Source organism: Macrotis lagotis, chromosome 3 (genome assembly GCF_037893015.1).
Source record: "Macrotis lagotis isolate mMagLag1 chromosome 3, bilby.v1.9.chrom.fasta, whole genome shotgun sequence".
NCBI lineage: Eukaryota > Metazoa > Chordata > Mammalia > Peramelemorphia > Peramelidae > Macrotis > Macrotis lagotis.
Window position 1 is genome coordinate 197,625,950 of NC_133660.1, and position 23,635 is coordinate 197,649,584.

At 34.2% G+C, this 23,635-nt stretch overlaps 1 pseudogene; it reads left to right on the plus strand.

Moving 5' to 3' along the window:
• The first annotated feature begins 465 nt into the window (after positions 1 to 465).
• Positions 466 to 5,588, plus strand: LOC141519293 (enoyl-CoA hydratase, mitochondrial pseudogene; annotated as a pseudogene).
• The last annotated feature ends 18,047 nt before the right edge of the window (positions 5,589 to 23,635 follow it).

Genomic DNA, 23,635 nt, shown 5'->3' on the forward strand with positions numbered 1-23,635 from the left:
TTTCAGCTTTTAGAATCTCTTCTTTCAAAACTCAGCTACTCTATCAGAAAAAGAATATTTGCTAATTTCTGAAATTTTAGAATTTTTTTCCTCTTCAAGTTACTTGTAATTTCCCTGATGTCCAGTCTGATACCAGGTGGGCTTATTTGTGTAGTAGATATTGCTCCTACCAAAGAATATTAGATCCTTGAGAAAAGGGACCACCATTTTTTGTCTTTGTGGTCCTAGTCTTTATTACATTGTCTCATGTATATTCTTGTAGATATTTTGCTAAATATTTGATTGTTTGATTTGAATCTTTGCTTATATTCTTAAATTGTATAAAAGCTTAGTCTTACATTATATAAAAACTTAGCATATTTTCCCTGGAACCATTGTTTGTAATCCTTTGAGCAATGCATCAAGTGGGCAATATTAGTTGTAATTGGTTCTTGAAATATTGACTCATCATGATCTTCTGGGAACATGTCTACTAGTGCCATGAAACCTAACGGTTATATTAGGAGAGCCAGTAAGGTGTTGAGTTGGGAGCTCGGGCCTAAACAAAACCCAACTCTATTATTTAACCAGTCATAGATGATGCAATTTTCTCTGAGAATTCCTCTTATCAACTGTCTGGTCTAGAGGTTCATTGATGATGAGGGCTCAGATCTTGTTTGTATCTCCACAATGTATCATTCTAAACAATGGTTTCAGGGAAAATATACTAAGTTATAGCTTTCTACAATTTAAGAATATAAGCAAAGATTCAAATAGGCAAACAAATATTTAGCAAAACATCCGATTTCAGGGTCTCATATTTCTCATCTGAGTTACTACAATAGCCATAAGCCCCAAGTTTTTCTCCAAAATAATTCATCTTTCTTCTATCTTGCGTTATTTCCCTAAAATGCAGGTCTAACCATGTTAGTACTCTATTTACTTCAGTGACTTCCTTACTTTTAGATCTCAAATATTAACTTTACTTTTAAGCATTTGAAACCCTTTGCATCCTAGTCTCAATCCTCCTGTCTGACCTTATTACTCCTTTTCATGAATTTTATGATTCAAGAATCCTTTCACCTGATGTCTCATATCCTTTTCTCTTCAGGTATGTGATGGAATCAGCTGGTACTGGCTTGAAAGTGTTTTGTTGTTGTTGTTGTTCAGTAATTTTCAATCATGTCTGACTCTGTGTCCTTATTTGGGGTTTTTGGCAGAGATATTTGGCAGAGGGGTTTGTCATTTCCTTTGCCAGCTCATTTTGCAGATGAGGAAACTGAGGCAAATAGGGTTAAGTGACTTGCCCAGGGTCACATAGCTGGGAAGTGTGCATGGTTAGATTTGAACTCAGATCTTCCTGATTCTAGGACTGGCATTCTATCCTCTCTACCTCTTGACTTCCAGGTTCAGAAGAATCTAATGTTAAATTATGTGCGATCACTGACTAGACTCAATAAAGCATTGGAGAAAATGTTGCCGGTGCAGATAAAATTTAAAAATGAATTAGGTAGCCAGTTTAGCATTTACCAGTCCACCCCTGCATTTCTAACCCTCATGCCTAGAATCCACTCCCTCCTCATTTGTACTTCCTAAAAATCTCTCCTTTTGCGGAGGTTCAGTTCAACTTCTAAATTGTGCATGAATTCTTTTCCAATCTTCTCAGTTGCTCATGACATATAATATCTTTAACCTCTTTCAAATAAACTTGACTATACTCTGAAGTGCTCCAGGGTAGGATTGTTTCACCTTAGTTTCATCCCCTCCTTAGCAAGTTACCTGGCATTGTGTAGACAATAAATGCTTGATAATTGTCTTTGATAGGGCTTCTAAACTTCCCTATTTTTTTTTTTTATGTAGTATGCTATAATACCATTTTTTCCTTTTCCAAGCTTTGGGATAGATTGAGTTAAAAAAAATTCCTATCCCTTTCAACACTAAAGCATTTCATGAAAGATGCATTATTTTTCTAAAATATAAATTGATGATTCTTTTTACAATGAAATCAAGACCCTTCCCATTGTTCATGAAAGCAGTAATGCTCCCGCCTAATGATTTATCCATAGGATGGAAGCATGGTAGATATCACATCCTGGTTATTCTTATTGTAGTCATTTCCTTATACTAGTGACTAAAAAAACTGACAAACTTTTGAGTCAACATGTTCCATTTTGCTAATCTCTATTTTGAGAATAAGATTAAATTCAGAAGAGGCAAATTCCTTCTAGAAATTAGCTGGTGAAATAGAGTCATCCATACAATAATAATGCTTATAATAACAACTTGTATTTCTAGAGTGTTTTAAGGATTACAAAGCATTTCTTCCAGAACCAGCAGAAATAGTAGTCCAAGTAAGTAAATTAGAAATAGCTGATGCCATAAGCAATTGTGTTATCTGCCTCCTCTAAAGCAGCAGTCTTGTTAAATGCCTTCCTTAAATTAACTTAACCTATAAACTTCCCAGGAGTCATGTAGGAGGAGGAGAGAGAGCAGAACGAAAAGTTAAATAAGCAAGATGTTACCTAGTTCTGCAGCAAGTTAAATACAGGCTAAAAGGAATAGAATCTTAACACAACAGGATCAGCTTGTGGAAGCCAAGAAGTTGGAGACTGTTGAGCAGAGCTGTTTAAACCTGGGGCCATAAACTCTCAGGGGGTTTGTAGATAGAATTCACAAGGTCAATGAACTTGGAAGGAGGAAATTAGATTTTTATTTATAACTAATCAGGCTAACTGAAATTTACCATTTCCTTTACTTAGCAATTTAGACTACAATCATTATTCTGAGAAGGATCCCATTTAAGATATATATATATATATATATATATATATATAATACATGAACCTCTTAGTCTATTTCTTCATTTTTCATTTTTTTGGAAATTAAGTGAATCTAGTCATTGTGCCTGTTATACTAATAAAGCACAACTGGTCACTGGTGGCAATTACTAGAGCAAAGTCTATCCCCTAAAAATATCTTAAAATAATCTTTTGGATTTTTTTCCTATTACCAGGAAAAACGATTATAGGAAGGAATTTGATGTGGCATGTGCCTTCCTATTAGAATGCAGAATCCTTATGATTTTGAGCAGTGCCTCCATTTGGTATGTCATCCATGTGAACTTTGGCTCATTAATTGAGGGAACAGAGCCTTGAATGGCAAATATTCAGGCTCTTGATGGGGCTTAATAAATCACCTTGTCAGGATTTGTTTTCCAGGTGAGGTTCAGATCACTGACTGAGGGGATGGGGATTAGGTCTTTATGCTCTTAAGCTTTTGGGGTCCAGCATAAGAGGAAGGGCAGAAATGCTGAACAAATATTTGGCCTTCAAATATCTCCAGAACTATGCAGTTTATGTATATGTGTGTATACATGTTTTATATTTGTATCCATGAGCATATGAATATATATGTGTTTACATCAAAGGAATATATTACTAATTATTTGATTAATAGCTAGGTGACTGTGTGTATGTATTTTGAGGGAGTAAGGGAAAAACTAGTCAAATGAGTCAAAATGACTCATTGCTGTCATTGCTGTTATTATCCTCACTCAATGTATAGGCAGAAATTCTATGTAATACAATCTAGTTTTGTTGATGAACATTAAAAAAGAAAACATTTAGTGGCTTAAAAAGATATTAGTCCATTGGTTTTAATTAACTGTTTTTCTTTGTTATTAAGCATTCTTGTTGCTCAATCCTGCTTTCCAATCATCCAAGAAATCAGTAGTCACTAGATTAATTAACCCTTCAAGGGGTTTTTATTAGTTTAGTTCAATATTTGAATTAGACTCCTGGTAGTACTCCTTTTTTTGTTTTTGATCTGTCAAAATAGAATTATTCAATCACTCTCTTATATGCAGGAATCACTATTTTCTATTAGTTTTTATATTCCTCCATGATCACTAGGCTATTCAAGCCTGGAGACATCATAACATTTCCCCCAATGAAGTGCTCCTCTGCTTCCTCATAAAAAGTAGTTTTTTAATTGTTTTTCTGATGATTGACAACTTTTTACCATTAAAATGCAAAATATATATTTGTATGACGTGGGACTCCAAGTCATTTCCCACTGCAATCATGGTTATTCCTTGTAGAGATAGGAACTGGATGTGTGGTTCCATTGTTTTGGAGAACTTTCAGGTGAGGAAAATCCTTTTATCAATGTAGGTTGGCACATTTGCTGCTGCAACTTCTAATTATATTTTTCAGTGGTCAAACACTCAGTATGAGTCAAAAATGGGACTTAAACCCAGGTTAGCTAAATCAGCTTTCTATCTACCACATCATGCTTCTTCTTCCAAAGAATTCCCTCCTTTCATATCATTAACTTGTAAGAGAAAACTGCCTTTATCCCATGCTCTGAATTCATACTCAAGGAATGAGAAAAGGGACATTTTTTTTCAGTTCAAGTCTTATGGACTAAACCAGGAAAGTGGCTTCTTCTTCACCAACCATAAGCAATTCATAAGAGCTGAAACTGTCAGCAACTGCCAGTCTCTTTTCTTTTCATACCTCCCAATTTCCATTATTGCTTAAAGGATCCTGCTCTTATACATTTCCTCTTAAAACCTCTCAAATGACTGCCATGATCTAGAAGTTCTACTTGCAAGGTCAAAAAGAGAGTGGATAGGGGAGAAAGAGCTGCGCCCACAGCGTGACTGTGACCGTGACCGTGTCCAGGGCCCCCCGCGTGCCAAGGCCGCTCTGTCCACTCCGCGGGTCCGCCCTGCTCCACCGAGGCCCCCCGCCTGGCCGCGGCCTGCAGCTACGCGGACGGTGGTAATTTTGAATGTATCATTGCAGAGAAGAAAGGGAAGAATAATAATGTGGGGCTGGTCCAACTGAACCGGCCAAAGGCTCTGAATGCACTTTGCCAGCCTTTGATAAATGAGCTCAACCAGGCCCTGATGACATTTCAAAACGATTCAGCTATAGGAGCCATAGTCCTGATGGGCTCAGAAAAAGCATTTGCAGCTGGAGCGGACATCAAGGAGATGTGTGATAAAACTTTCCAAGATTGCTACTCAGGGCCATTATTAAAGGACTGGGACACCATCACCCAGATCAAGAAACCAGTCATAGCTGCTGTCAATGGTTATGCACCTGGGGGAGGCTGTGAGCTTGCTATGATGTGTGACATCATCTATGCCGGTGAGAAGGCTCAGTTTGGACAACCAGAGATCCTGATAGGGACTATCCCAGGTGCTCGGGGAATCCAGAGACTTACCCTGGTAGCTGGAAAGTCTTTGGCAATGGAGATGGTCCTTACCGGTGATCGAATCTCTGCTCAAGAAGCTAAGCAAGCAGGCCTTGTCAGCAAAATTTTCCCCGTGGAGAAGCTGGTTGAAGAAGCCATCCAGTGTGCAGAAAAAATTGCCAACAATTCTAAAATTGTGACAGAAATGGCCGAGGAATCAGTGAATGCAGCTTTTGAGATGACATTAGCAGAAGGACTTAAAGTAGAGAAGAAGCTCTTCTACTCAACCTTTGCCACTGATGACCAGAAAGAAGGAATGAGTGCATTTGTAGAGAAGAGGAAGGCCAACTTTAAGGACAAATAACTACTGACTTATCTACTTGAGAAGTGGCAAAGAAACATATTTTTCTTTAGAAGTGACTTTTAAAAAATAAAAATAAATCATAGCTATTATACACAATCAAACTATAAAAAACACAAATGTGACTCTCCTATGACTGCAGCATTTCTTCGGAAGACTTTGTTCAGAGAATCCTTTGCTGATTCAGAGAACATGTCCTTCTGTACTATGGTGCATGAATCCAGGGTCTTGTCTCAAGACATTGAAGTTGTTTATTTGCCTTAATGGATCTTAACCTCTGCATTACTCCAATACCGAATTCATCTTACCAATCCAATCTTATTTATCTGGTATTAGGTCAGAAATTCTTCGAAGGAAACCTTTGCTGTTATGTATTAAAACAACTTCACCTGACATAAGGTACTAAGAGTCTGGACCAGCCCTGTTTGTATTCACACTCATTTGAATGTGATCATGTCAATATGAGAAACATTTCCTTCATGCTTTGGTGTTTGTTATGTGGATAAGACTTTGATTAAAATAACTTCTAAACTTAAAAAAAAAGAGAGTGGATACAAAAGAGAAAGAAGAAAAAACAGAAACTTTTTTTTTAGGTATTTTTTCAAGGCAAATGGGGTTAAGTGGCTTGCCCAAGGCCACACAGCTAGGTAATTATTAAGTGTATGAGACCAGATTTGAACCCAGGTACTCCTGACTCCAAGTCCAGTGCTTTATCCACTACGCCACCTAGCCACCCCCAGAAACATTTTTTTATCCCATCATTTATCTTCTGATTTTGTCCCTAAAGAGAGAGGATTATATCTATCCCAAATAATGATAGTAGAGAAGTCATCATTTTTCCCACACCAGGATCATCAGAGATTGCTTCACCATTCTTTCTCTATATATGATGCTCAGGGCCCCAAAATATTCATAGAGATAAAAATACAAAGAAAGACTTCAGGTTACATTTAATGTGGAAAGTACAGATAAATTGTAAATTGACTATAAAAACAAAAGGCAACATGCATTAATCAGTTTGTCTGCCTTGACTATGACTGTTAATAGAAAATTCTTTTCTTCTAGTTTCTTATATTGAATTGACACATAACTATCTTTAAGGTAGGTTATAGCTGCTACTCCATAGCAATTTCTTAATATTTTCATCATAGCTACAAAAATGAAAGTGATATTTTCATTTTGATTGTTTTTCTCAGAATTTAACATGTTTTTTTTTTAAAGACCTACCTGAACTTTGAACAGAGTTTTAATGTCCCTCTCAGGATTAATTTCCTATCCTCAATCACTTAGAGATTCATAATGGACATCTTTTCTGGAAGTGTACCTTGATATAGGTCAGCTCCAATGAAAAGTGTATTTTTATAAGACAAAGGATCAGCGTGTCAAGTTTTGAGTCTAGTTTTATTATATACCGTACTGGATGGATAAAATTAATCAGCTTAAGCCAAAGCCTTTTCATCTTGAATTTGCATCTTATTAAAATAAAATTGAGAATGTTCTCTTGGGTAATTGAACTTATTGGAAATGGGTTTTTAAAGGGGAATGTGATCAAATATTTTCATAATTCCATGCTACATATCCTTTTTCTCTCTATTTTGAATTTTTTTCTGTTATACCTAATTTCTTTAGCAGGAAGCACTATAGCTATAGATAGAGATGGATAGATATGTATACAGATAAATATGCATATGTATACAGATTTATATGCAAACACAGATGCATAATGCATATGCATATACATATGCATGTGTATGTATATATACATATATACATGCTTGTATGTGTATATAAGCATATATATATATGTATATATATATATATATATACATATATATATATATATATATATATATATGGAGAGAAAAAGAGAACTCACCTAATAGAGCCATCTAGTTCTCCTTTGCTAGATCAAAAGATGGAGGCCAGAACTGTGACTTGCTCAAGCTCACCTAGGTAATTCAAGACAATTCATCCAGATGACCTGACTCCCGATCAAGTAGGTTTTTCCATTGTACCACATAATCTCTCTAAACCAAACCTAGAATATGAACCCATAGTCAGAAATGTAAGGAGAATGAAATGAGATTAGAGGCCCAGTTCATTTCTAACTGATGTCCTTTTGGCTTTGACTCTTTATACAGTTTGCACAGTTCAATGGATAAGCACTATTAAGCAAAATGTAGGCCTCCCAATGACTTGGAACTGGTATCATAAACCTTGATGAACTCATTTGTAGTAGAAAATGTCTGTTAAAGTCCCAGGAGAGCAGCACAACCTTAGTGGATAATTGATAATCTGTCTTACATGGAAAATCTCTTATAACAGCAAAATGTGACAGGGTTGCTATGAAGATGTATTTGTCACAGACTAAACCATCACACATTGTCAAACTTCTATAGAAATCAAACTTTATCCAGTGATTTTATTGACTCATCATTCAATTCAACAATATTTCATATTTTGCCACAAGAAACCTTGGAATTCTATAATTTGAAAGAGAATTAAAATTCTGGAGATCAGTGAAATTTTCCCCTCTAAAATTTTAAATGTGAAATTTGTGTGTATATATACATATATATATATATATATATATATGTATATATATATATATATATCAGTAGAATATAAACTCTCTAAAGGTCTGGATTCAAAGGAATATAGAGAATTTCAAAGGGAAATGCGTGTGTGTGTGTGTGTGTGTGTGTGTGTGTGTGTGTGTGTCTGTGTGTTTCCCTTTGAAATCCCTAAGATGGAGGGTAAGGAAAGGAGGGAGGCAATGTTATTAAAGAAATTCAGTGTTTTAGACAAATAACTGTGTAATCATTCAAATTTTTAGAGAAAATTGTTTAGGACCATGAAAAGTTCCAATGACCACATATTACAAGTTATAAATATTTTATCATTTGGAAATGAGTCTGATTTTCCTCTATTTCATTTTAAAATTCTCTGATTTTTGTTTGTAATTTGGAGACATTCATCCTTATAGAAAAATCATTTACATAGAAGTTACTTCATCCATATATATGTACCTAAACATTTACATATATACATATTTATGTGTATATACATACCACACACATATATATATATACATATATACATATATATATATATATGTATATTAGGTTTCAAAGTCTTTTATGACCTAAATAGCAAGAGAATGCAATAATCTGTATATTCATTTAAAATTCTATAAAGGATTATTATATATTCTGTAATTACTATAAATTTCTATCTATCTATCTATCTATCTATCTATCTATCTATCTATCTGTCTGTCTGTCTACCTTTCTATCTATATCTAGCAACAGCTAGGTCATAGTTAGACCTCAAACTTCAAATCAGAAAGACCTGACCTCAAATATTACTTCAAACAAAAGCTGTGAAAAACTGAGCAAGTTATTTAACTGCTGCTGACTTAATTTCCTGAACTGTAAAATCAGTATAACAATAATACCTACCTTCCAAGGTTTTTTTGAGGATAAAAGGAGATATTTGGATTTTTTTTTAGGTTTTTTTGCAAGGCAAATGGGGTTAAGTGGCTTGCCCAAGGTCACACAGCTAAGTAATTATTAAGTGTCTGAGACCTGATTTGAACCCAGGTACTCCTGACTCCAGGGCAGGTGCTTTGTGTACTGCATCACCTAGCTGCCCCAAAAGGAGATATTTGTGAAGCAAAACTCTGAAACCTTAAAATGCTATAAATGCTATCTATTATTTACATACACATACACAATTTTCCCTTTCATATATATATATATATATATATATATATATATATATATATATATATGCATGTATTTAGGGAAGTATTTAAGGAGCTATTTAGGGAGTATTTAGGGAAGATTAGAATCTCTGGTGAAGAGGGCTTGCTAAACTGCTCATTCATCTTTGGTGTCCATCTGTCACCTAACAAGAAAATGTAGAATGTGCAGTGGCCTTGGCAGAAAGGCTCAACCAGGTTAGGGATATCAAGAGATTTTAAACCTATTGATAAGATGGGGAGATGCCTACACCAAACATTTGAAGTCTTCACCTGGTGGAATGGGGAGATAAGAACAATTTATTCCAACAATTGTGAAGGAGGCTAAAGGAACACTTAGAACACTGTGGAACATTCAGAGCTTTGTCAGACATTAAAGATACCAAAATCATCCTCTGCCTCCCAAGCTATCACCAGTCAATTTAACTTTTCTCATGGTATAGGACTTTGATGGCTCTGGATGAAAGAAAGTTGTGAGTTTGACCATTTGTACAGTGGTCATTTAAATCAAATTCTCTTACAAATGAAGACATCACTCAGTCATGATGTAATTGTTCGTAAAAAGCAAAGTATGAACAATAATACCAACAACTCTGTTTATATGGTAGCCCATTTGTAGATAAGCTACAATTATGCACAAATGGAATATTAGGGCTGACCCAAATACTAAAGATCATTAAAACTCTTCTAAGTCATTAGGATTGTTGGCTCTGACTTCAGATAAATGAGGAAGATTTTTTTAAAATATCAATATAATGGAATTTCTGCCACGAAAGCTCCTTCCATTATGATTTAGCCTGCAGTTTAAGGCTATAAAGAGTTGTCTGCAGGTTGTGTAATACATGAGTAAATAGTATATGTCAGAGAACAGCCTAAGAATCATGACCAGAAACAAAATTTAAATTTGGGTCTCTGTTTCCAAGGTTTGTTCTTTATCCTACCTTACCTCCTGCCTAAGTTCATACAAAGCTCATTCCTTGTCCTCTTCCTTTCCAAATATTCCAAAATAAAATTCTCAAAACCTATTGTCTCACAAGTAACTACTAATAATTTTAGAGTAACTAGCAATTTGTAACCCAAAGGCAAATAATATGAATTACATCAGATAGGAAGCATAAAGTGAGCTCTTAAATCAACTGTATAAATCTTGTGAAAATAATATGAAGAATAATTAAGATAAGTTTAGGTGAATGAGAAGGTAAACTAGGTTACTAAGTGGCTTTTGTGTTATTAAAAGAGTATATGTATTAAAATTTTTTCCAACTTCTAAATTCTCATGTTCTAGGTCAGAGCCTCAGTAGCCCTGTCAAAATACCTTTCTGCCTATTAATTGATTCCATTGTTATATTTCCTGTGTTCATCAGAAATATTAAAAATATTTACATGACTTTATTTTCTTGAATGCTTTTCAATGGCTATTAGTAGTTATCCATACTCAGATCGATCAGTGCTCCACTGCATTAATGAATTAGCTTAATTGCTAATAGTTGTGTTGTTGCTGCTTTTTAATGTTATACTCTCTTTTTTATTGGACTCTGAAAATGTAAACTCTTAAATGAAAATAACTTTGCCTATTTTGAGTAACCTATTTTTAACCTTTCTTTTTGTTGCAAACTCCATTGACAGTCTGCTGAAGTTTATGGACTTTCAGAAAAAAAATAAATCCTTGCCTTAAAATACATAAGAATTGGGGCAGCTTGGTGGCACAGCAGATAGAGAGCACTGGCCCTGGCGTCAGGAGGACCGATTTCAAATTCAATCTCAAACACTTAATAATTACCTAACTGTGTAACCTTGGGCAACTCACTTAATCCCATTGCCTTGCCAAAAAAAACATATAGGATTCTCAAGGAAACCACTTATATGAAAATTTTTATCAAAATATTTATAAAAAAGATAATTGATTTCAGGTTTAGAACCCTAACTTTAAGATCACCTATGGAAAGTCCTAACCATATTTTTTGCTAGAATCCCCTTTTTCCTTTCCCCACAACCTGCTCACAAAGTCTTACTTTGAAATCTCATCATAACATGGCTTCTCAAAAACCATGACAGTGGAGTGTAACCTAGGTCATGAACTTTCATTCTGAAATCATTGAGATGGGAGCTTAGTGATAGACTAAATCTTCCTTTCCATGGCTAACCTTTCTAAGTAGTGAGAGGCTCTCTTCTAGAAGACCAGTCCCATGGTGATGAGTCTTTTGACTGCAGAAACCTATGAAAGGGAGAAGAATAAAAATTTGCCTTTAATTTTATATAGATAGCCTATTACTGCTTCTTCTGTGATGATTATATAGAAAAGGTAAAAAGGACACTAAGAATCAACATTTTGGGACTGTATGAAAATTAATTTAAGCTATAGGTATTTTAAAATGTGTAGACTTGGTGAAAATACATTTTGAAAGAATTGAATCATTTCAATATTGATATTCTGGGGATAAACACAACTAGATGAAAGAAGGAATATTCAATTAAATGGAGAAATGACTCAAGTTCTCCTTGGAGATGATGAAAAGCTGCTATAGTGGGTCAAATCTATGACTTGGAGCCAGGAAGACTAGGGTTCAAATCTCACCTCAAATAATAATTTTCCTTGGTATTTGCAAGGTATTTAATGCTGCTGACTTCAATTTATCATCTGAAAAATGAAATTTGTCTCTGATTTCTAAGGTCCCTCCAGGTCTAAATCTATGCTAGACTACTAAAATTTGATTTGATCAAGATTTTAAAACATTAATTCAGGGGAAATTTGGTCACCTTGTTTTGTATGCTCATGAAGATTATTTGCACAAAAATCTACCATTAAAATTTTAGACCTATGACAGAAAATACTTCATGGAAAGTATTTGAAAAAATAAAAATTGCATCATTATATAGTTTGATACACAGGGTCTTCTAGGCAAAAGCAGAAATAAGCTAGAAGACAAAAATGATGAAAACTACAATCCTGGAATATGAATAAGGGAGAAATTTAGATTTATAGACTACCCAAAAAGCCTCATGTGAATAAATCATAAATATTTTCTTTAAGGACAGACATACAAGGCAATGGGCATAATATAATAAATGATATCAATAAAACATGAATTTGATAAAATTTTGACAACAAGGAAATGGATTATTGATGTGAATCCATTTTTAATTAAATTTCTATATAATCAGGTCATTGACTTGTTAAAATAAAAATAAAAAGTATTAAGACAGAAGAGAGAATAGAAATGAGAGTAAAATATGGAATATAATGAAAACAGCCTTAACATGACATATTTGAACAAGATATAAATGCCAAAAATGGGAAAATGGGTGGAGGAAAGGATACTGACACCATCTGGAATAATTTCAGAGAGAAAATTAACTGATATAAATTTCTCTTAAATGAGGCTAAAACACATGAGACAGCAAATACACTTGATGAGAGACATAACAACTAAAGCAAAACTGATTTTGAATGGATTTTTTTTAACAGAGAAGTATGGTGGAAGGTTGTGAGTAATATTATCTCACAAAACAGTGTGAAATAGTTGAATAAGAAAAAACTTGATGTCAGACTCAGATAGCTGAAGTCACTCTTAGCACATTTGAAGTTAAAAGTAGAAAGCAGTCAACAAAAATACAAAGATAGATAGGATTTGCCAGGAGAGTGACAACAAAATTTTTGATTTCAAAGACAGTTGTGCTACTATATTTGCATAGTAATTTCAAATTCCAAAAATGTACTTCTAAAGGAATTTGTTAAAATGGAATTGAAAAGAACAATGATAAGGAAAGAAACTTGACTAAACTAAGTATAAACAGACTAAGTGTGCCTACTGTACAAAAGAACTTTTTGATTGAAGTGGAGTAACTTTGAAGATCTTAACAAACTGGTTATCAAGATATCAGCCAAAGGTGGAGATACTAAAGACTTAGAGGAAAAATCTCCTATCTTGCAAAAAAAAAAAGAGATAAAAGGGGCAGAGACAATAGATATGTCTTTCTCCTGTGTGTGTCTATATGTCCATATGTGTGTATATATATATATATGTATACATATATATATAGTCTCAAAATCTTTAATAGCTAAAAATTAAACTAAGATTTATTTCTCATACAATTGATTAATAGGGAGAATAAAAAAAAATCACATTGTGATTATTGCTTGTTGAACACAGCAGACTATTTTATAGGTTTTCTTCCAACAATATATACCTCTCATATGTCAAAATTATAAAAGATCACTTGGATTATATATTGAACAAAGATAACCTTGTTCAACAACCATGTGGTTATGAATGGGTGTGATACTAAACAATAAACTCAATAAAGTTTCTCAATACTGTCATAGATACTTATGATCTGTGTTGAGTAGGATTCCATATAAATGTCAAGTTCTTTCTTATAGTGCTTTTTGTGGATGAATTTGGGCTATGACATCACATAATATTGCAGAGATTGATAAACTATCAAAGGTATTTTTGTCTTACTCTCCACCTGGGGAAAAACAAAGAGAATGTATGTGTTTGTTCCAAATTGTGACATATTACAGATGAAACAAACTACACACAAAGAGATATTTAGGTAGATAGATAGATAGATAGATAGATAGATAGATAGATAGATAGATAGATATGGATATATACATATATATGTCAATTATTCCACAAGGAAATTGAGTTGAGCCCAGAAAAGATAAATGAGAGGAGTGAACTAACTTTCCTAAACAAGGGCTTCTATTATGAATTAGAAAAATGTTTTGGGATGGATAGAAATAAAATTATTAAGGCAGCCAAATACATTGAAATAAAGATTTCTTTATCTAAGTTCATAGACCCCCTGAAATCTAGACCCCAGAAGAACCCTTCAAGAAAGACCAAAGTTCTTTTAATGACCCCAAAACAAAGCAGAATTTCAAAAAAAAATCAATATCCTTCTGGTTCCTTAGTATATCCTTGAATTTTCCATGTACAGTTGTCCCCAAAGAAGTAAAAAATGTACATTATTAGAAGGGCAAGAGGCTGGCTCACAGATATGAGCAGGTGACCACATGTTACAAACAGGAATTAAGAAAGAGAAAAATAATGGATATCATCAAAGAAATGTGTGGGTGAAAATGGAGATAAATTCATCATGTAGAATGAAGCATAATTGTTGTGTCCTTCATGAGTAGCACTGTAATATCAGGAAGGATAAAAAAAGTGCAATGGATAAAATGCTGGGTCTGGAGTTATGAAGATTCATCTTTCTGACTTCAAATCCAGCTTAAGACACTTACTAGCTGTGTGACCCTAAGTCAATCACTTAACCCTCTTTGCCTCAGTTTTCTTATCTGTAAAATGAGCTGGAGAAGAAAATGGCAAACCACTTTAATATCTTTGCCTTTAGGACAGTATTAAGGGAAGAAATCCATCACTTATCAAGTGCATACCATTTTAGTACTAAATATTTATAAATATTATCTCATTTGATCTTCATAATGAGCTGGGTACTACCATTTTTTTCCTGAGGAAACAAGGCACATAGAGATTAAGTGCCTTGTCCACTATTAGAATCAAGAGAGCCCCTATATAATGTCATTTACCTTTGACCTAAACAGGGTTTAGGGTTTGCAGTCTTTGAATTCACAGAACTGAAGATTTAAAAATTGACAAGGACCTCAATTAATCTAGACCACACTAAATAGGAATACTCACCACAACTAACCCAACCAGTGATTATTCATCCTTGACTTGACTTCCAAGGAAGAAACAATCACCTCTGACAATCACCCTCAACTTCCCACTTTTGCATAACTCTAAATTGTTAGGAATGTAGGAATTGTTATCTTGAATTCAGCCTAAATTTACCTGTGTCATTTTCCTACTACTGAATGTCTGCTCTAAGAGCAAGTCTAATCACTCCTCCACATTTCAACTTTTTTTGTTTCTTTGTTTTAAAAGTATTTAATGTTGTCTAATTATATACTATTTTAATATTCATTTTATATGAATTTTCATTTCCAAATTTTCTACCTTTGCCTTCCATTCCCTATTCCCTAAAATGGTAAGCAATTTGATATGTTATATAAGTACTGTCATGTAAGATATTTCAAATTGTGAAATTAGAACCCAAACAAAAGGAAAATAAATGAAAAAAATTAAGAAATTGAAAATAGTATACTTAGATTTGAATTTATAGTCCATCAGTTCTCTCTTTGGATATGGATAGCATTTTCCATCCTGAGTCTTTTGAACTTTTCTTGTATCATTGTATTGCTAAGAAGAACTTAGTCAGTCATAGGTAACAGTATAGCTGTTACTGTGTACAATATTCTCTTATTTCTGCTTATTTCTCTTTGCATTATATGAGCCTCTCCAGGTTTTTCTGAAGTCTACATGCTCATCATTTCTAAAAGCACAATGGTATTTCTTAAAGCACAATGGTATATTCATTAGCCAAAACTTGCTTAGCCTGTCCTCAATTAAAGGATATTGCCTCAATTTTCAATTTTTTTTGTCATCATAAAAAGAGTTGTTATAAATATGTTTATACAAATAGGTCTTTTTTCTTCTTCTCTAAAAATCTCTTTGGGAAAGAGAGCTAGAAGTGGTCTTGCTGGATCAAAAGGTATACTTTTTAAACATGGTTCTAAATTGCCCTCCAGAATGGTTGGATCAGTGTACAGCCTCACCCCTAGTACATTAGTGTTTTAATTTTCCCACTTTCCCTCTAACAGTTGTCACTTTCTTATTTGTCATATTAGCCAATCTTCTAGGTGTTAGGTAATACCTCAGAATTGTTTTAAGTTCCATTTTTCTAATAAATTGTGATGTAGCGCATTTTTTTTCCTTTGACCATAGGTAACTTTGATTTCTTCATCTGAAAATTGCCTATTCATATCCTTTGACTATTTATAAATTGGGGAGTGACTTGTATTACTATAAATTGGACTCAATTCTCTATATATTTGAGAAAAGAGACCTTTATCAGAGATCTTTTAATTTCATGTAATAAAAATTGTCTATTTTATACTTTATAATGCTTTCTTGAGCATCTCACCTATTGTGTTGGTACTAGAAACCTTATAGCTATTTTGTTGTGCAGCTGGTCTTCTGAGCAAGATTATTGATCCTCCCTGGAGCAAGGTTGCTGATCTGTGCTGATACTAAGGGCCTCCCTGCTGGCTTGTTGGGACATAGTCTACATTGATCTGCACTCTCTTTTACCTGTCCTTCAGACTTTCTAAGTTATCTTGGGCTGGAAGATTGTTTCACCCCATTTTTTCATGGGTTTTGTAACTAGAATTCATTTTGTATTGATTTAAAGTTGTGTCAAAGGAAACTGAAGAGAACTCGGGAAACTTCTGACCTTTTCTTGATCATCATAACAACTTTTCTAATCCTTGAGCACGGCTACCATGTCCCCTTTGAGTCTACTCTGGGCCAATTCTCTCTAGTCATTTTGAACCTGTTATGACCAATTTGTGTTCAAGTCCCTTATAGTTGGTGTTTACTTGTTTCACTGGTCTGACTATCTGTGATTCCATTTAGAGTTTTTTTGGCAAAGATGGAGTGATTTGTTATTTTCTTCTTTGGCTCATTTTACAGATGAGGAACTCAAATAAACAGGATTAAATGACTTGCCCAGGATCATATGAGTATCATAAGGCTGGATTTGAACTCAGGTCCTCCTGAGCCTAGGGTCAGTGCTCTATCCACTGCAGCTACTGGCTGCCCTTCAAGACCTTTATCATTTTAATTACCCATCCCTTAATGTCCTTTGGCTGATCAATGTTCTTTTAAAACTATTTCCCAGAACTCAACATAAGACTTCAAATGAGATTTTATAATAGCATATAATATACTATAGTATATGTATATATATTGAACTCTTTGTCAACTAAAACCCCTATAATTTTTAGATGTAAAAATGATAGCTAATCATTCCTCCCTTTGTTGTTCATGTGAAATTGATTTTTTTTTTGCTCAAGTATAGGACTACATTTGTCAAAATTGAATTTCATCTTATTAGATTGACTCTAGTGCTCTAGCAAATGTGATGATTCAATAAAATTAATTTAATTTAATAATAGTCAACATTTATGTATCACTCAACCATGTGACAGACAATGGACCAAGCTGCTTTATTATTTCATTTGTTCCTTACAACAACCCTGAAAGGTTTTTTTAATATCCATTTTAGTTATGAGGAAGCTGAGGCAAGAAGAGATTAAGCAACTTGCTTGACCAGGGTTACACAGATATGAAATGCATGAGACTGGATTTGAATTCAGTTGTTACTGATTCCAGGCCTGGCATTCTATCTTCTGTGACATCTAATTGATATAACTTGTCCATCTTTCTTTAAGCTACTCTTAAAACTGTGAGATTGCACCAGTTCAGTTGTTTTTCAGTTGTGTCTGACTCTTTGTGACCTTTCTTGGCAAAGCAATTGGAGCAGTTTGCTAGTTCTTTCTTCAGCTCATTGTACAGATGAAAAAACTGAGATAAACAGGATCCTTAACCTTAAGCCAGGGTCACACAGCTAGTAAAATGTCTGAAATAAGTTTTGAACTCAGAAAAAAGTATCTTCCTGACTGCAGGCTCTATCCACTAGACAACTTAGATATCCCCCAAAAGCACAGACCAAATTCTTGATCCCCTCCACTGGAGAGCTCCTTAAACCATTAACTACATCAACATAACAGAATATAAATATGTTGACCTGTGTGTATTATTGTTGGGTTAAGTACTTTCCCTTCAAGAAGTAAGAAATGGGACTGACAAAACTGAAAGGGGCAAAAAATTAAAAAAAGCACAATATTTTTTTTTACATGTAAAAAAGATGAAATTCCACTGGGAAAAGCATAACATAATACTCCTTTTCTAAGTGAAGAGTTTGATAGCTGAAATGACCAGAGAAATTACTTTTGCTCAATAAAATGGTAAAAACTACATTTCAGATATGAGGTGAGCACTTTGGATGCCCAAAAGGGCAGAAAATGGTCTTTTATATAAATATAAAAGGCTTAAATGACCTTGTAAAAGATGCAATTTGATATCCCTTTCATGGGTAAATGGTTTGGAGAATAAAAGGGAGCAGGAAAATAATTTTATTTACTAAAAAGTTATAAAATGCAATCATGAAAAATAAATTTTTTTAGAGACACAGAATGTTGATGACTAAGTTGAGGACTCAGAAATAGCTAAGACTGCAGAGTGCTGTGGTCCCTCAGCTCATTTGCATAAAACTATTTTTAAGGATTAAGAAATTAAAATTCACAAAATGATAAATCAGATAACACTTTGAAGATAGGGATAATTATATTTTAATGACTGGCATTGCAACTAACAGAAAAGGGGAACCATTTGAGTCATGAAAGTTAAGAATGGCCAGGTAAGAAGAACCCAATAGGAGAATAATGACTATTCACAGAGGTGGAAAAGCTAGCTTTGAGGAAGTTATGTGAAAAAAAAAACTGGCATCAAGAGAGGCAGATGATAAGAAGGTATAATATGCCTTTTCTTGATTAGTCAGAGAAGAAATGATTCTTTTTGGAAAACAATTGAATTACCCCTTAGCACTAGCTCTAATATTAGAGAGGGTTAAAAACTCTCAAACTTTAAAGAAAGGGCAAAACATTCTTTGCAGCTATCTAAAGGATGATCTGTTCATTATTTATTTGAGTTATTTGAAAATGCAGCATCCTACATTGTGAATAATTGACTGGGTTCCTCTGTATTAATTGAGAGCATCAGTCTGATGAATTCTGCAGTTCTTTGGTTTAAGGGGGATTGTTAGTCAATAAATCAGGGAATCATTTCCTCAGGTATCCCTTTTAAGGTGATTATATGTTAAAAGAGTGTGTTAATGTTTGATCAGTTTGAGTATGAAAGAGAAGAGGGTTTGCCCAGTTTGCCCAGAAGAATAATGAGAAAAAGTAAGAGGACAGTTGGCATAACTTCATAACTGGCATAACTGTGGTATAGATTTCATTGAAAAGGCTAATGACATGGCAGTTCAGAAATGCAAGTGAATACACAAGATTTCCTCACTCATGTGTTTCCATGCCAGGTTGCTCTTAATTGCATGCCCATTCTCTTCCCCAAATATTGAGGACCTTGATTAAAGAATATAATCCAAGTTTATGTGTGGACTGTGTTATGATGACTATTCCTACATTTCCTCATATTAAATAATTGCAATATAATGAATATCTGCAATGTGTTCATTATTATTTTTTCATTATTGTCAAGTAAATGGGTATATTTAAATTTCAATGATATTACTGTGAGAAACTGTTTTTTGTGTAAATAAAGCACACCAAAAGGGGGTTTAGAGTTGAAATGGTGAGCAAATGGGATATAGTCGTCCACAACAAGGTTAATCCTGGAAAAGTGAATGAGGTTGAGTGTAAACTGTTTGACAGCGGTCTTTCTCTGGAAATCCAATTTTGTCAATATGAAGGACATAATGGGGGGAAGCCAGCTTGTCCAAACAAAGAGAGTAAGTAGTCCATATACATGTGAGAGGTTGTACTATGAGGTTGATATTAATAAACATGCTTCACTTCATGTGATAGCTATATATTTCCTAGGTGTTACTAGGTACATAATCAATACTTATTGAATTAAAGTGAATAACTGCTTTTTTGCCATTTCACTTTTTGACAGAACTGTTGATTTTCCACACGGGTTATGTTAAAGAAGGAAATAGCTTCCTGGTCTTTGGAAGAGAAATGAGTGCTAAAGTTTATAGTTTGAGAGCCATAGATTCTATTTTAGGATAATTTTTATTGGGACATCTAAACAACCTAGATGGTGGTTCCTCTTCCCAATGTAGAAATATTTAGCAGTAGGGAGTAGCTATACAATTGGGTCAATTGAATGCCTTGGGGCCAAGATAGCACACGGTCCTCAAATGCAGAATTGAAAAGGAATGACTGAAATATCAATTAAACCTAACCTATAAAATAATTTGAGACCTGCTCCATCTAGTAATGGAATATGATCATATTGACCTTATCTAGCCTTATTTAATTCGGTTAATGAAATCAGAATGCTCCACTTTAGGTAAGTATAGTTAAGTGAGAAATGAATTAAAATAGGGTGCAAAGTAATTCTATTATAGTTATTCTAAATATGCATTTTGAAAATCTCTACATTTCACAATGTTGATGTGTTCTCTACTTCCAAAGATTGATTGTGGCACTAACATAACAACCCCATTCCTTGCTATTGCAAAACTTATCGGAATGCATATCACATTGGATGGAGACAGTGAAATACCCCTAAAATGAAGTCTAACTCAAGGCCTTAAATGATATCATCCTCATATTTCTTATTTTTTCATGCTCACAATAGTGGGATGCTATAGGGAACTTGTTAACTCAGGAAGATTTATCATGATTTTGTTTTGTTGTACAATAGACTGTTTTTTTAATCAATAAATGAAGGAGGTAGAAGAGAGAGAAATCATGATAGATTAATGTTTTGGGACTAAATGTGAAATTCAACTTGAATATCATGCCTACAATACTTACTGGACTAGCCTCTCAGGAAAGTGAACCATTCCCCAATAATTCAAGTGCATTGCTTCTATATATCACTTGCTGTTACTTCATTTCTTATAGAGAAAGGATTCTAGAACTGTTTCAATCAATCAAGAATTGATGCTGTTGAGAAAACAAATCAAGCCATGCTAGGAAACTGCAAATTGAAGTTTTCTTTCCTCTGAGTTTACATAAAAATGGAAAAAGTATTTCCAATGATTAGAAACCAGATGAGTGGGTATTTTAATTGATGCCTAGCATGATGAAACAATTTAAAAGTAGCATAGTGAAAAATTTAAAAGGAATGGAGGAGAAGTGATTTGGTTTGGTTTCAAAATTGTGACATAATCTCTCTATAGCAAAATAGGATCTGAGAGTCTATGTGAGGGCAAGCAAGTTAGGGACATATTTAGAATGAAAATCCCTATCAAGTCAACTCCAGAGCAGAGATCATGTTTCATGTTCCAACCAGCTACTATCCTGGTTATCTTGAAACATCCTTTGCTATGACCGTCCACAGCCATTTGACAACTGATTTCCATAAACATTGCTCCTAGACTCTAGGGTGTTAATGTAATCATCTTCAGTTCTCTGATTCTAGAACTGAGCTGCTTTAGTTCATAAGTGATTTGCCTTGCCCCTTATATCTAAGTTGTCCCAAACATAATTCCCCTCTCAAACAACTGGTCATGCTGACTTTTCTACTTAGTGCTGTTGTTGTTGAGTCATTTCAATCAGGTCTGACTCCTCATGACCCCATTTGGTTTTTTTTTTTTGTTAAAGATACTGGAGTGGATTGTCATTTCCTTTACAATTCATTTTACTGATGAGGAACCTGGAGCAAATGGGGTCACAAAGTTACTAAGTGATTGAGACCAGATTTGAACTCAAATTTTTCTGACCCCAGTTCCAGTGCTCTATCTACTGCACCACTTAACTGCCCTTTCTACTTCATACTCTGAACATAATAATGAAATCAATACAAATACTGTTTTTCAAAATGGGATTCTTTAATGAAGCACCATTCCCTGTCTTCCTACACATAAAACTCCAACCCTCCTTTGGATTATAAACTCCTTGAGGGTAGAGACTATCTCAATTTTATATTAAGTATCTGTAATGAATGTTTCTTCATTCATTCAATCACGGAAAAACCAGTCTAAGATTAAACACAATGAAGCAGGTAAGCAGACTAGAAAGACTCTAGAATAATCAGATAACATATTTGTAACAATCTTGATTGCCTGGAAATAATAGATGTTCTAGAAAGAAAAATGAAAAATGGTTTTAAGGTAGAGAGCTTAGGGAACTAGAAACCCGGAATGTTGTTTATAGCAACAGAGGCAGAAGAAGGGACCTACAGTTATTATTACCAAAATGTTACATCATCTATCAATGGGATGTCCAAGTGGAGGTAAGGCATATGGATTCATAGGATCAAAAATAGTGAGAGATCAACATTAAGCCTTATAGATACAATCCTATTTTACAAATATCTTGTTAAAATAGGATTGTAAAAAGGATTTAATTTTCATGAATGCCACTTAGGTGGCAAAACTCATGCCACTTAGATGACAAAGTGAATAGAAACCTGGGGGTGGAATCAGGAAGACCTGAGTTCAAATCAGACCTCAGACACTTACTGTGTGATCCTGGGAAAGTCACTTTGCCCTATGAATCTCATTTTCCTCTTCTGTAAAATTATTCAGAGAAGAAAATGGGTAAACCACTGCAGTATCTTCACCAAGAAAACCCAAATGGGGTCATGGAACTTGGATACAATTGAAAAATGAATGAACAAAATGAAAATAAAAATACTTCTCAAGTTTGTTGTGAGGATCAAAATGAGATAAAAAGTACTTAGCACAATGCCTGTAACAGAGTAGGTACTGCAATTTAAATGTTGATATTCCTCTCCCTTTATCCCCACCCCTACACCAGGAAAATGCATAAAATTCCATAATTTGCCCTTTGATTTCTTCTACTCCAGAAGCAAACTGACAAGTAATAGACTGGGAGATCAAAATTTTAAAAAAAGAAAAAATAAGTAGATGCAGAAGGGCCAGGTTACTACCAGTACTGGTTAAGAATTTTACTGAAATGGAAAAAAAAATACTGAATTTATATTTGGATATCTGAATTCAAATGCTAGCTTTCCCTCTTTGTATGTAAATGACAATTGGAAAGCTGTTACTTTACTTTTATCAGCCTCAGGTTTTTAATCATTGAAATGGAAGGTTGATTTTGGAAACTGACTTAGACTTAGGAAGACTTCAAATTCAAGGTCACCTTCTCTCCCACTTAAACTCTAAATTTTCTCATTGGTAAAATGGCAATAATAGTACTTTCACTACCAACCTTACAAGGTCATTGTCAGGTCCAAATAAAACATTGTGGTTTTTTTAGGTTTTTTTTTTTTTGCAAGGCAATGGGGTTAAGTGGCTTGCCCAAGGCCACACGGCTAGATAATTACTTAGTGTCTGAGACCAGATTTGAACCCAGGTACTCCTGACTCCAGGGCTTGTGCTTTATCCACTGTGACACCTAGCTGCCCCTAAAACAGTGTGTTTTAATAAATGTTGAGTTTTGTGTTTTAATAATAGTAATAAATATTATGTTTTAATAAATATTAAGTCAAAGATATAGTTACTCTCTTCCTTCATTTTACAAATGGGGAAATTAAGTCCCAGATACATTAGTGGAAGGCTAGCATACAAAGAAAGGCAAAAGACAACACCTTGCCTTGAGAAATTCACTGCCTAATGGATGAGATTAAAAAGAAAATTTAATAAATATGCAAAAGCTATATATAGGATAAAGTAGA